Below are 13,038 nucleotides of genomic sequence, written 5' to 3'. Positions count from 1 at the left end.
GCCTGAAATCAAGTCACAAATACGAGGTCACCAGTGTGTGCAAACTGATCTCATGCATCTTCAGTGCGGATGTCCTGAAAAAAACAACCCTGAATGGCTGTGGGGGTTGCCCTGCTCCAGAGTGATTTGGAAACCTGGGATGATTTCTTTCCTTGTTCTGTCAATGGCACTTGCCATGAGTCACTGGAAGAGACCTCACCGCAAGCTGCCTAAATGTTTCCATTCAGTTCAGGCTGCCTTCCAGGTGCTGAGTCAGTATAAAACTGTAGCAGAGGCAATTCCACCCTCCGATCCTGTGTTCAGCCTACATCTCCACCGCCCAGCGCCGCTGCCTCTGAAAAGTGGGAGTGGAGGACATGCCAAACAGGGATTTCGGCTTGCAGGGTTGGAGAGTTAACATGCAGTTTGTTTTGTGGAGTTCTTGTAGCAGCGGCTTCTTTAATGGAGGGTGTATCTAATTTCTTTATTTCTTTGATTTATATTCCGCTTTTTTTTGAGGCACTTCAAAGTGGATTGCATTCAGGCACTGCAAGTGTGTCTCTGTCCCCAGAGGGCCTTCCCATCTAAGGGATATATATTTAATAAGCTCCGTTAGGCATTTATCACGCCATAAATGCCTTAACACAGCAATAATGCGTGGTATTATCAATACCACAGGTTATTTTGCCCCCAGTTATTGTCAAAATGGTAATGAGCTGCTTTGCATACAAATAATTTGTAAATTCATTCAATGCAATCCATTACTAGACAATTTTATGGAAGTAAAATAATGCAGCTTGCCTGAAAAATCGCAAGCCATGATATTTTCAGGGAAGCTGGCTGAACCTATCACATGATGGGGCATAAGTATATAAGTGACTGGCTGGCACCATTGTTTTTTGTAGAAGAGGACCAGAAGGCTCATCTGCATACTGCTCCCAGCATCCCCCGGGAGAGGAGTCCAGAGGTCACCGCAAGTGATCCAGAGACTGAATTCCACAGCCCCAGCTTCCAGAGGCCCCGCACCCTTTGCAGTAGAAGAGGACCAGAAGGCTCATCTGCATACTGCTCCCAGCATCCCCCAGGAGAGGTCATCGCAAGTGATCCAGGGATTGAATTCCACAGCCCCAGCTTTCAGAGGCCCCGCATCCTTTGCAGTAGAAAAGGACCGGAAGTGTGTGCCGTTACCCTTCAATTAACTGAGTGAAGATCAATTTAAAGGTGGTTAAAGAGGATTGGTAAGTATTGCTTTGGGAAGTTTGTTGAAAGGTGAAATAGAGGGATATAAGATGAAATAGAGGGTGAAATAGAGGGATATATTGCTTTGGGAAGTTTGTTGAAAGGTGAAATAGAGGGATATATTGCTTTGGGAAGATGAAATAGAGGGTGAAATAGAGAGATATATTGCTTTGGGAAGTTTGTTGAAAGGTGAAATAGAGGGATATATTCTTAGAGTTTGTGTGTGTCTTAGGTAATAAGCAAGCCAAAGATAGTTAATTCTAGTGTCTGTCTTTCCCACCCACTCAACCCTTGATTTTTAGGCAAGAGAAACTTTCTCATTAAAAATCATTCAGTGTCTTATCTAAATCATACTATTGTACCAGCCCTTATTGAAAGTTTAATCATCCCCTTGTAGGACACTAGCTGATTAATTAGTAAATTCACCTGTAAATTTAAAGTACTCTCATTCCAACTCCCTTAGTATCCTAAATTTAAATAACAGATTAATTAGTAAATACTCCTTTAAATTTAAAGTACTCTAATTGCAACGCCCTTATTATCCTAAACTTAACTAGGAACTCAATAAAACCAAGATGAAGGCAGCAGTCCAGCAGCAAGAGGGGGGCTTTCCAATCTTTTGCATTGAGTGTCACATGTATGATTCTTTTACCTACCGGTGCAAAGAGCTCCTGGCTCTCAGGGAATGAGTCCGATCTCTGGAGCCTAGAGTAGCAGACTTGGAGGAGCTGAGGCAGACAGAGAGGTACATTGATGAGACTTTCAGGGACATAGTAGCCAAGTCCCAAATCCATCTTTGCTGTAGTTACACGATGTTAGGTTCCATATTAGGAGCTACTACCCAGGAAAAAGATCTAGGCATCATAGTGAATAATATTTTAAAATCGTCGGCTCAGTGTGCTGTAGCAGTCAAAAAAGCAAACAGAATGTTAGGAATTATTACGAAGGGAATGGTTAATAAAATGGAAAATGTCATAATGCCTCTGTATCGCTCCATGGTGAGACCACACCTTGAATACTGTGTACAATTCTGGTCACCACATCTCAAAAAAGATATAGTTGTGATGGAGAAGATACAGAGAAGGGCAACCAAATTGATAAAGGGGATGGAACAGCTCCCCTATGAGGAAAGGCTGAAGAGGTTAGGGCTGTTCAGCTTGGAGAAGAGACGGCTGAGGGGGGATATGATAGAGGTCTTTAAGATCATGAGAGGTCTTGAACGAGTAGATGTGAATCGGTTATTTACACTTTCGGATAATAGGACTAGGGGGCATTCCATGAAGTTAGCAAGTGGCACATTTTAGACTAATCGGAGAAAATTATTTTTCACTCAACACACAATTAAGCTCTGGAATTTGTTGCCAGAGGATGTGGTTAGTGCAGTTAGTGTAACTGGGTTCAAAAAAGGTTTGGATAAGTTCTTGGAGAAGTCCATTAACAGCTATAAATCGTTTACTTAGGGAATAGTCACTGTTATTAATTGCATCAGTAGTATGGGTTCTTCTTAGTGTTTGGGTACTTGCCAGGTTCTTATGGCCTGGTATTGGCCTCTGTTGGAAACAGGATGCTGGGCTTGATGGACCCTTTGTCTGACCCAGCATGGCAATTTCTTATGTTCTTATGTTCTTATAGTGCATGACCTAGAGCCCACCAGGGATTGCTAGGTATGCCCTCGGAGGAGGGGGAGGGGGGGTGTCTGAGATGTGGGGGTTCTGGAGAGTGGTTGTGAGTTGGGGAGTGCTATGGCGGCTGAAGGGAGGATCACATTTTTCACAGGGCCGGGGCTGGATAGGGACTGTTGCCATGTGACTTTTGTTTTTTTTTTATTTTACTTCCATGGGGGCTGCCTCTGGAGGCGGCAGGGGGGTTGCGACAGGCGTCTCCCCAAGACCCTGAGGTGGGGGCTTGCTTTGTTTGGGCTGCTCTGGCCATTTCGCATGATGGTGGCCGCAGGCAAAGAGTTTTGCAATTGCACATTACGTTGAGGGTGGCCAAGCCATAATATTTTAATTCTCAGTTTATTTGTGGTAGAATACCACAATTTAGTAAAACCCTACGTTATTTCCCCTCCAGAGAAAGTACCACAGCCTAGTAAATGGCCCCCTAAATCTGTACCTGAGGCAGTGGAGAGTGAGGTGAGATTTGAACTCTGGCTTCCCTGGCTCTAACCATTAAGCTGCGTGGTGGTGGATGACCCAGCTTCTCTTGATGAATGGAGTCAGCACTCCGGCACTGGAGGCACAGGGTTGTTTCTCTTGACTTTGTTAAAATTGGCCCATTAATGCTGCTGTTAACGTGGTATTTACTAAATAACCTTATGTGCCAGACTGTGCTGCTTGCTAAGGGCGCGTTTATGCCAACATTAACGTGAAAACTTAGTTGCACTCTCTAGGGCGAGCTTGCCAACTTTCAACTGGGGAAAATCCCGAACACTTGGACGAGAGAAGTAAAATTCTCACCTATGCCCTGCCCAATGACTATTGATTCTAAACTTTTAATACTAGAAAACTGTGCTCAAAGCAAGGGGCAACCAAATGATCCCAAATCTAAAAATACCAATAACTTTCCATTAGAACAGTCCGGAAAACTAGTTACTTAACAGCTGCCACCCCCACCATTAGGAAACTCTGCATTTGATTTGACGTAGAATGCAAAATACTTTGTCATTTGTCAGATCACCCAAACTTTCTAATAACTCATTAAATCTATTTTGCCCCATTACTGTTGCTTATTCCTTGAGCCAGTGATCAGTCTCACAGTAAGATACAGATGATGGCAGATAAAGGCCAAACTGGTCCATCCAGTCTGCTCAGTTGAGATTCCTCTGCTTTGGTCGATAAGCATGCAAAGTCCCACATGCAACCCAACACCAACTTCCCCCTACTGTCTTGGTTTTTTTTTAAACTTGATATCACACCCCTTTATCCGCCACTGCCATCCCAGGACCGGTGCAAGGGTATTAGGTGCACTAGGCTAAGCGTACAGCATTGCGTTACACTCTTCCCAAACACAATTAAAAATTATACAATCGTAACAAATTTGACATTGAAAAAGACATTCAAAAGAGGTAAAATATGACACAAGATTATATTATATTTACATGTACTGCCTGTTGTGCGTCCCTGCCATGGGGCTGCCGCAACCGGGCCTGCTCACCTCGTGCAGTCCTCGACCAGTGCCAGCCCCGCCACTGCCGCTAGCTCCCAGCATCCCCAACGCTCACCGCTGCCTGCCTCGTTTTCCTCCTCGCTCCAGGCCTCACAGTGGAGCTCCCGCCGGGGCTCCGCGTCCTCCACCGTCTCAGCCCCGCCCCTAGGTCTGTGCACGGCCGATGTCTCTGAATTTAAAGGGCCAAGCGCAGGAAACCCAAAGAAGACGCGAAGTGATGACATCACCATGTAATCCTATTTAAAGCGAGGCCCTGTCCCCAGGATCTCGCCTTGGCAATCGGGTCGACACTTTTGGTGTACTAGTTTGTCTCCTTGTGTTCCAGTGTTCTCTTGTTCCAGCGTCTCCTTGTTCCCAATGTCTCCGTGTGTTCCTATATCCTTCTCAGGTAGTACCTCTTTGGGCTGACCTCTGGTATTGGCCTCTGCTTGCCTGACCATTCTCCTGTTTGCCGCCTGGAACTGACTACTGCCTGCCTGACCATTCTCTTGTCTGCCTCCTGGAACCGACCCTCGCTTGCCTTAACTACGCTCGGACTAACTCTGGTATTGACCCCTGCTTTGGCTGACTACTCCTGGACTGATACTCTGGCTCTGACCCTTGCGCTTCACTCGGACACTCTCTTCTGGCCTACCAGACCAACCTGCTTGGAAACCAACCATGGCTTCCACCTGACTAGACCTGCAGGCGCTGCCTGTCTCACCCGGAGAACCTTCCTGAACTGTGACCTCCCTGAGGTCTCCAGAGCTTCCAATTCGGGTCTAGTCCATCCACTCTGCATCAGCCACACACCCTTGCTCATGGTGGGCACACCCCTCTGCTACCTCTCCGGGAGACCATCTGAGGCCCACCTAAGTCTAGGCGGTCCAGGTACTCAAGGGCTTAACCTACGGAAACCCCGGACTGTTATTGGTGAAGCTCCAGTCAGCCTCTGTCTCCTCCTGTGCTCCGCCTCCTGGTGGCAGGCGCTCTCTGGGTCTGACCAGAGGGCCGTACCAATCCTGCACCAGGCCAAGGGTCCACCTCCAGCGCAACACTGCCATGGTGCAGACCAGAAAACCCTGCAAAAATGCACTTGGAACCCATAGAGTATTAGGACTTTTGTATTTTGTGTTGGATGTGAGCTTGGCTGTCAGAAAGCCATGAGTAAACTGAATTACAAATTAAAATATAGTAAACCTCCCAAGCCAAATCAGCACTAACTACCAGTACTCCAACAGTAAAAACAGTAAAAACCCTACCTAAGAAAAGACAACACTGCAAATATTACATTAGGCTTTAAAACAGGGGTCAGGAACCTTTTTGGCTGAGAGCGCCATAAACGCCACATATTTTAAAATGTAATTCCATGAGAGCCATACAATATGTTTAAAACTAAATACAAGTAAATGTGTGCATTTTATGTAAGATCACACTTTTAAAGTACAATAAGTCTCTGAAAATATTACACCAGGCCTTAAGACACCAATACATCTCCTATTAGGAAAATGGACCAAGTCAGGCTGCTATAGAGTCCTACACAGAAACTACACGCCAGCAGAAAACCTCACCTGAATCACGTGCTGTCCCTCACCTAACATAGAATAAAGAGACCAAAACGCATAACAAGAAGCATACAGAAAAAAATGAATTGGAAACTGCAACAAGCCAGTCTCTGTATGCAGTGTAACAAAGGAAAAAAGAAACATCACCCATCCTTATAAAACAAATCAAGAAATATAAAATCATCAGCAGTAAAACTGTACTAACAAAAAGAACATATTTCGAAACAGCTGATGAGTGGAATATCCAATAATTAAAACTCATATAAAACATTTCCAGATACCAACAAAATATTTCAAAATAGCAGACACAAAGACCCAGTAATGAAAAATAATAAGGATACAAAACTTTTTTTGCTCTGCATACCTGGGAACGTTTGATATCCAGGTGTCCTGAGATTGTTCTGAATTAGCAGGAGGTGGGGTGGTTAGCTTGGAACTTTCTTCCTCTCTCAGTCACATACCAGCGCGCTCTCTCACACTGGCTCTCAATGACACACCTATACACACATGCTCTCAGTACTCACATATACACGTTTTTTCTCTCTCACTTATATAGGCTCTTAATTACACATTTACACACATGCTGTCTATCTTTTCACGCTTACACACAGGCACACAGGCTTTCAATCAAATAAATACATGCTGTCTTTTTCTCTCACACACAGACTCTCATTCACATGCTTACAAACATGTCCTCTCTTTCTCTCATTTACACACAGGCTCTCAATCACATACTCACATTCTCCCTCACCTAAATCAGCTCTCAATCACACACAGACACACATGGTCTCTCTCTCTCATTTAAACACAGGCTCTCAATCACATACTCACATGCTCCATCACCTAAACCAGCTTTCAATTACACACAGGCACACATGCTCTCTCTCTTACTTATACACACAGGCTCTTAATCATACATACACATTATCTCTCTCACACACAAAGGATCTCAATCATACACACATACTCTTTCACACAAACAGGTTTTCAATCACAAACTTACACATACAGGTTCCCAATGGTAAACTTACATTCATGCTCTCTCTCTCTCTCTCACAGGCAGGCAGTCAAACACAGACATACTATCTTTCACATGTGCAGGCTCTCAATCATTCACATACATGCAATCTCTCACAGACACACACACACACGCCCCCGCGGCCCAGAAGAGGAAGTGGAGAGTATCGGGTGCCTGCGCGGCAAGAAGAGGCCACGCTAGTGCGCTCGGCATCGGCCCGAAGAAATGAAGACTGCAGCGCGGCTCGGAGGACAATGAAGAGCTTCAACCACGGCCGATGGGACTCCGCCTCCGCTGAAAATGAAGAGGTTAGCGTTGGGAGGAGGCTGCTGCTGCCGCGAGTTGTGGGGGAGAGAGACCCCCACAACTCGCGGCAGCAGCAGCCTCCTCCCAACGCTAACCTCTTCATTTTCAGCGGAGGCGGAGTCCCATCGGCCGCGGTTGAAGCTCTTCATTGTCCTCCGAGCCGCGCTGCAGTCTTCATTTCTTCGGGCCGATGCCGAGCGCACTAGCGTGGCCTATTTTTGCCGCGCACGCACCCGATACTCTCCACTTCCGGGCCGCGGGGGGGGGGGGGGCAGGAAGAAGAGAGCACGCCGGTGCCGCTGACTCCAGCTGCCTTGCCGCGTTCCGCCCGGGCTGACAGCATTTTAAGCCCGGGCGGAGGAGGACCGGGGAGCAGCTGGGTCAGCGGGAAAGTGTGGCGACTGTCTGCGAGCCAGATGCAGCCCTCAAAAGAGCCATATCTGGCTCGCGAGCCATGGGTTCCCGACCCCTGCTTTAAAACATCAATACACCTATTAAGAAAACAGAACCAGGCTGCAATAGATCCCTACACCAAAACTACATGCTAGCAGAATACCTCTCTTTGGTCATACATGCAAAACACAGATAGACCCTCACCAAAAACAGAAAAAAGTGACCATAAAGTATAAATAAAAATGTGCAGTTGGAAACTGCAACAAGTCATACTATGCATAGCGTGCAAGAATGGAAAAACAGAAACATCACCATTCTTCACAAAACAATAAAGCCAAGAAATATAAATCAGAATAACAAAACCATGCTAAGAAAAAGAATAACTATTTCAAACCGCTGACAAATAGAACATTCAATAATTAATAATTCATCTAAAAAATGTTACTAAGATATTTCAAATAAGCAAACACATCAAATAAAGTCCAATAATCAAAACAAACAGGGGGTGAAAAATATCCCCCACTCTCTATACCTGAGAACTTTTGAATTTCCAGACACCCTGAAATTGTCATGGGGGAGAGGGAGGGTGCACACTTTATCCTCTCTTTCTCATATACATAAACTCCCTATCACACACACATGTTCTTTCATTCTTTCTCTCTCTCTCACATACACACATATATACACTCACACATGTTCACTCTCACGCACACTCCCTTTCTCTCAGATACACGTAGTCACACATACACAGATTCTCCCACACATATTCCCTGGCTCTCTCTCTCCCACTCCCATACACACACACAAACAGGTTCTCTCTCTCCCTCCCTCCCACAAATATAAGTTCTATCACACTCACTGGCTCTCTTTCCCTCCCATACACACACACACACACACAGGCTCTGTCACACACTGGGCCTCTGCTTCAGTGGGTTTTAACTTGCATCAAGTGTGGGAGGGGGAGATATCGGCAGCTCCACTGGACCTCTTACTGTTTTACCGCAGATAGGAGGGGATCAACTGGCAGCCAAAGAAATGGAGACTCGGAGCATGGGCTAACCACGTCTGCCTCTTATTAAGGAGCCACCTGCCTGTGCTGCTCACTGAAACAGGGAGAGAGGGTGCGCGCGGGCAACTTCCTGGTGAAAGCCTACATTAGGAGATGTGGGCGCTACTGTAGCTGCTGTGCCGGAAGGTTGAAATCCTGAGAATTTCTGGACATTTTAGCCCTCCATCTGACTTCCAGTTGGCAATGTCTCCAAATTCCAGTTGGCAACCACACTCTAGGGCTGTAGTTATGTTTTTCTTTTAACGCGTCTGCAGTAACATTTGTATTTTTTTTTATGTCTGCTTTCCCTGTGGTAATAATGAGGACATGTGGATACTTTTGCATCTCATTACCACATGATCATACATTTGTTTTAAGACAAGTGCACTAATGCTGATTTAATGCACATTAACCCTTGAGTTAGCACTATCGCATTTTAGTACTGAAAACAGACCCCTGGGTGTGGGGACTTTGAGACAGAGCTCACAGGCCCCATGGTGACCCCCTCCTCCTTCGCCTCCTGCATGTGATTTCTGTTTGAATAAGACCCATGCGTCCACCCCGTACGGTGACTGTGCTCTCTCACAGCCCCTCACACTTGGCGCCAATCAGACTGAAGCTCCAAGAGCAGGTCAGTGTATTTGCTGGTTTAGAGGCCCCACTGACCATAAAAAACTAATTGGCCAGCCCTAAAACATTTTATAGGTTCCCACCTTTGTGCTGTGTGACTTGTATTGAGCTGACTCCATTTTCATTTTCTTCGATTACCTAAGACTGGCTGTTGTTTTGGGTAAGAAAAAATAGTCTCGCCAATGAGCTTCACCCTTAAAACCTGCATAGAAGAAATGAATTTTAGCCTCGCTGGATTAGCTGATATGCTGCTCTTACCCCAACACCTGCTCACTAGGGTTGACACCCTCCTCACCCAGATCAACCCAAAAAATGCTGAACAGTCCTAGGATGCACAGGGATGTAAACCTACATTCCTTAAGAAAATCAGAACTACAACTCCATGCATGCAATGGGGCAAAGTCAGGACTGGATCCACCTGTTCAGATTGACCTGGATGAGGTAGCAGCAGCCCATTCTAATCATTTCCTAGCATAGGGACTGAAAACCATTGATCTTTATGCTGTTGCTAAATTAAAAACCTGGTAGATCAAAGAACTTTCTTATAAACACAGAATGGGAAAAAAAACTATAAACCAGGAACTGAATGTTCTTCACCCTTGCCAGTATTGGTGATGAATATTCATTGTGGGTAACTTCAAAAAAGACCAGATCTGCAGGACTGGTGTTTGCTACCTTTTATTTACACCTTCCAGTAGCAGAGCTGCCATATTGCATAGTATCTGAAGTGAGGCATCAGGCCAGTTTTGGGGTTTGTTTACTCTTCCTTCTGTTTAATTTTTGGTACTCATAATCAAGACCACCAAAATCGTCAAAAATACTACGGATTCACATTTGTTTGAAACATTCGTTTTCAATTTGTTTTGAAAATGAAACAAAAAAAAGAAAAAGAAATGTCATTCTTTTTCATTCGTTTCATTTTCAAAATGTCAAACCCAGCTCCGGCCCAAGGCTATGCCAGAAAATACCCTGCACTTGTGGCCGCTGGCCAGCTCTCTGGCTTCCTCTTCCCACCCAGTTACCCCATCCATGGGTCTTCGGGGGCAGAAGTGATCCCCAGTCCTTTTGGTCTTCTGGTGTCATTTTCTTGTGTGGCAGAAAGTCACAGTGATACCGGCCTCGGGTTGGCAGGCACCATTGTGAAAAACAAGACCAGGGGGCATGAGTGACTGGGCATTACTCTTGCCCCTGAGATCAGTGATGGGGTAAGGAGCAGGGTTAGGGGTGGGGCCGGAAGGGACTGACCACAGCTTGGCAGAGGGACTTGTTTCTCAACTTTAATAGTGGGGCCCCAGATCCAACATTCTTTTTTTTTTTTTTCATTTTGAATAACTGAAACTAAACAAAACAAATGAAAGAAAAATATTAAAAGAGAAAAAACCAAATCTAAAAAATACCCATTTCAGTAGGTTTTTTGACCCAAGGAGAATTGTCCCAGTTATCCTCCCTTCCTTGCTTGTAATGGTAATTTGAAATATACGAGCAGAACTACAAGTACCACAATGCATTGTGAGAGAGTTTAAAAAAAAATCAGGAGTGGTCAAAAGTCTCCCTCCAGACAGTGATGTCAGGACCATGGACTCATGCCCCTCCCAACACCCACACGCTTTATAATTCCCCTCCCCTGCAAAAAACAAACAAACCCCAAATGCACTGGCAGGTCCATCTCCCCCCCACAGACCACCACTGTCTCATTATCCAGCACATCCCACGGGCCTCATAACTCCCAAAGCACTAAGAGGTTGCTAGCTCTGGCAGCGGCAGTAGCAGCAGGGCGTGAGCATGGAGATTAAAGCAGCACTCTCACGGGCCTTGCCTTTTTCTGGTCTCCACGTGGGAGGCAGGATCTGTGGGCATGGGTGGCTGGATCAGTCCCAACATTTGTTGCCTGCAAGAACCCAGCCACCACTGTTAGGTTTAACATCTTCTCCGTGCTTCAGAAGCCATAGGATCTAGGGGAGAAAATGGGCTACAGCCATGAGGACTGATGTGAGATGGGTAGGGAAACGAGGAACCATTCGTTGGTGCTGTGTGGGAAGGAGAGTGGTCTGGAGTGGGGGGGGGGGGGGAGAAGGGGAGCTGAGGGGACTGAGGTGGAGGGAAGAAGGGGCACTGCAAGGTCTATGGAGGGGGGGGCATGGTACAGAGCGCGAACACAGTCACGACAGGAGCAATGACTCCACCTCTACAAAGGTTCCAGTGCCTCCAAAAACTGTCGGGCCAATACAGTAAAACGCGTGGGAGAGCCGGCGAGCGCCCAGGCCACCTTAATTTCTGAAAGTAAAATGTGCGGGAATAACTAATAGGCTCATCAACATGCGGGCGCTATTAGTTTCCTGGGGGTTGGCCGTGCGTTTTCCATGAGCTGTTACCCCTTACTGCATTCAAACGGGGGCTAACAGTGCGCTCGGCCTGAGCGCACTTTACTGTATCGGCCCATGTGTCAGGTGACAGCTCTGCAGCAATGCCTGTTTTCACAATACTGGCAAGGGCTGCCAGCAGGATGTGCAGTCAAGAATTCCCTATGCCCGCCTGCTTTAGGCATGTCTCATAGCAGGTTTTGGATGTGCAGCCATGCCTCTCATGTAGCATCACTCCATTGGCCATGTGTTGAGCTCTTCCCGATTCCTATTACATTTCTAAACACATTATGGAGTGGTAATCCACTCTGTGCTGTACTATGCCTTGCTGTAAATATATTACACTGTACTATGCCTTGGGGTATACATATTGAGACCCCTGGGGGCAGATTTTCAAAGGGGTACGAGCGTAAGATACGCTCGTACCCCAAAACCTGCCCCAAGCTCTCCCTGTGCGCGCCGAGCCTATGTTGAATAGGCTTGGCGGTGCGCGCAAGCCCTGGGACGAGCGTAAGACCCGGGGCTTTCCTGGGGGCGTGTCGTGACGGCGCGTCGTTCGGGGGCAGAGCCGCGGGTGTGGTTCTGGCCCGGGGGCGTGGCCGAGGCCTCCGAAACTGCTCCCCGGCCAGGGAAGTGCGCGCCGGCCAGCCTCAGGCAGGCGTAACTTTTCGAACAAAGGTAGGGTAGGGTTAGATAGGGCTGGGTTAGATAGGGGAAGGGAGGGGAAAGTGCGGGGAGTGGAAGGAAAGTTCCCTCCGAGGCCGCTGCCTCGGAAGGCAGGCTGCGTGGCTTGGCGCGCACAGGCTGCGATTTTGCACAGCCTTGCACACGCCGACCCCGGATTTTAAAGGATACGCGCGGCATACTCTTGTTTGCGCCTGGTGCGCGAACAAAAGTACGCGCAGGCGTAGTTTTATAAAATCTACCCCCTGATGTTGTAAATTTTGTTTATCCCCCACTAGTATTCTCTAGATGTAAAGCCTAAGTTCGGTCTCCCAGTTCCGCTATTCTATCATAGTTTTTAAAGTTGTTATTAATGTAGTTATATGTTCTCTGTAAAGCCTGGTTGCTATTTTTAAGTTATATGTGAACCGATGTGATGTTCTCCTACTGATGTCGGTCTATAAAAACGTATGTATGTATGTATGTATAAATAAATAATCAATCAATCAATCCCTCCTTGTTAGTAAAAATGCAAGATTCAGATTCAGGGAATGTTATTGGTGTAAGTGGGATCTCCCCCCAAAACAAAAAAAATCTTTCCCTTACTAGCATAGGAGCCCTGGAGTTCAAACAGACTCTGCCCTTGTCAGTGAAGGTAGGAATGTAACAGGAGGTGGGACACTTCCTGAT

This window comes from Rhinatrema bivittatum, chromosome 7, assembly GCF_901001135.1.
Source record: "Rhinatrema bivittatum chromosome 7, aRhiBiv1.1, whole genome shotgun sequence".
NCBI classification, from domain to species: Eukaryota; Metazoa; Chordata; class Amphibia; order Gymnophiona; family Rhinatrematidae; genus Rhinatrema; species Rhinatrema bivittatum.
This window is presented reverse-complemented; position numbering follows the sequence as displayed.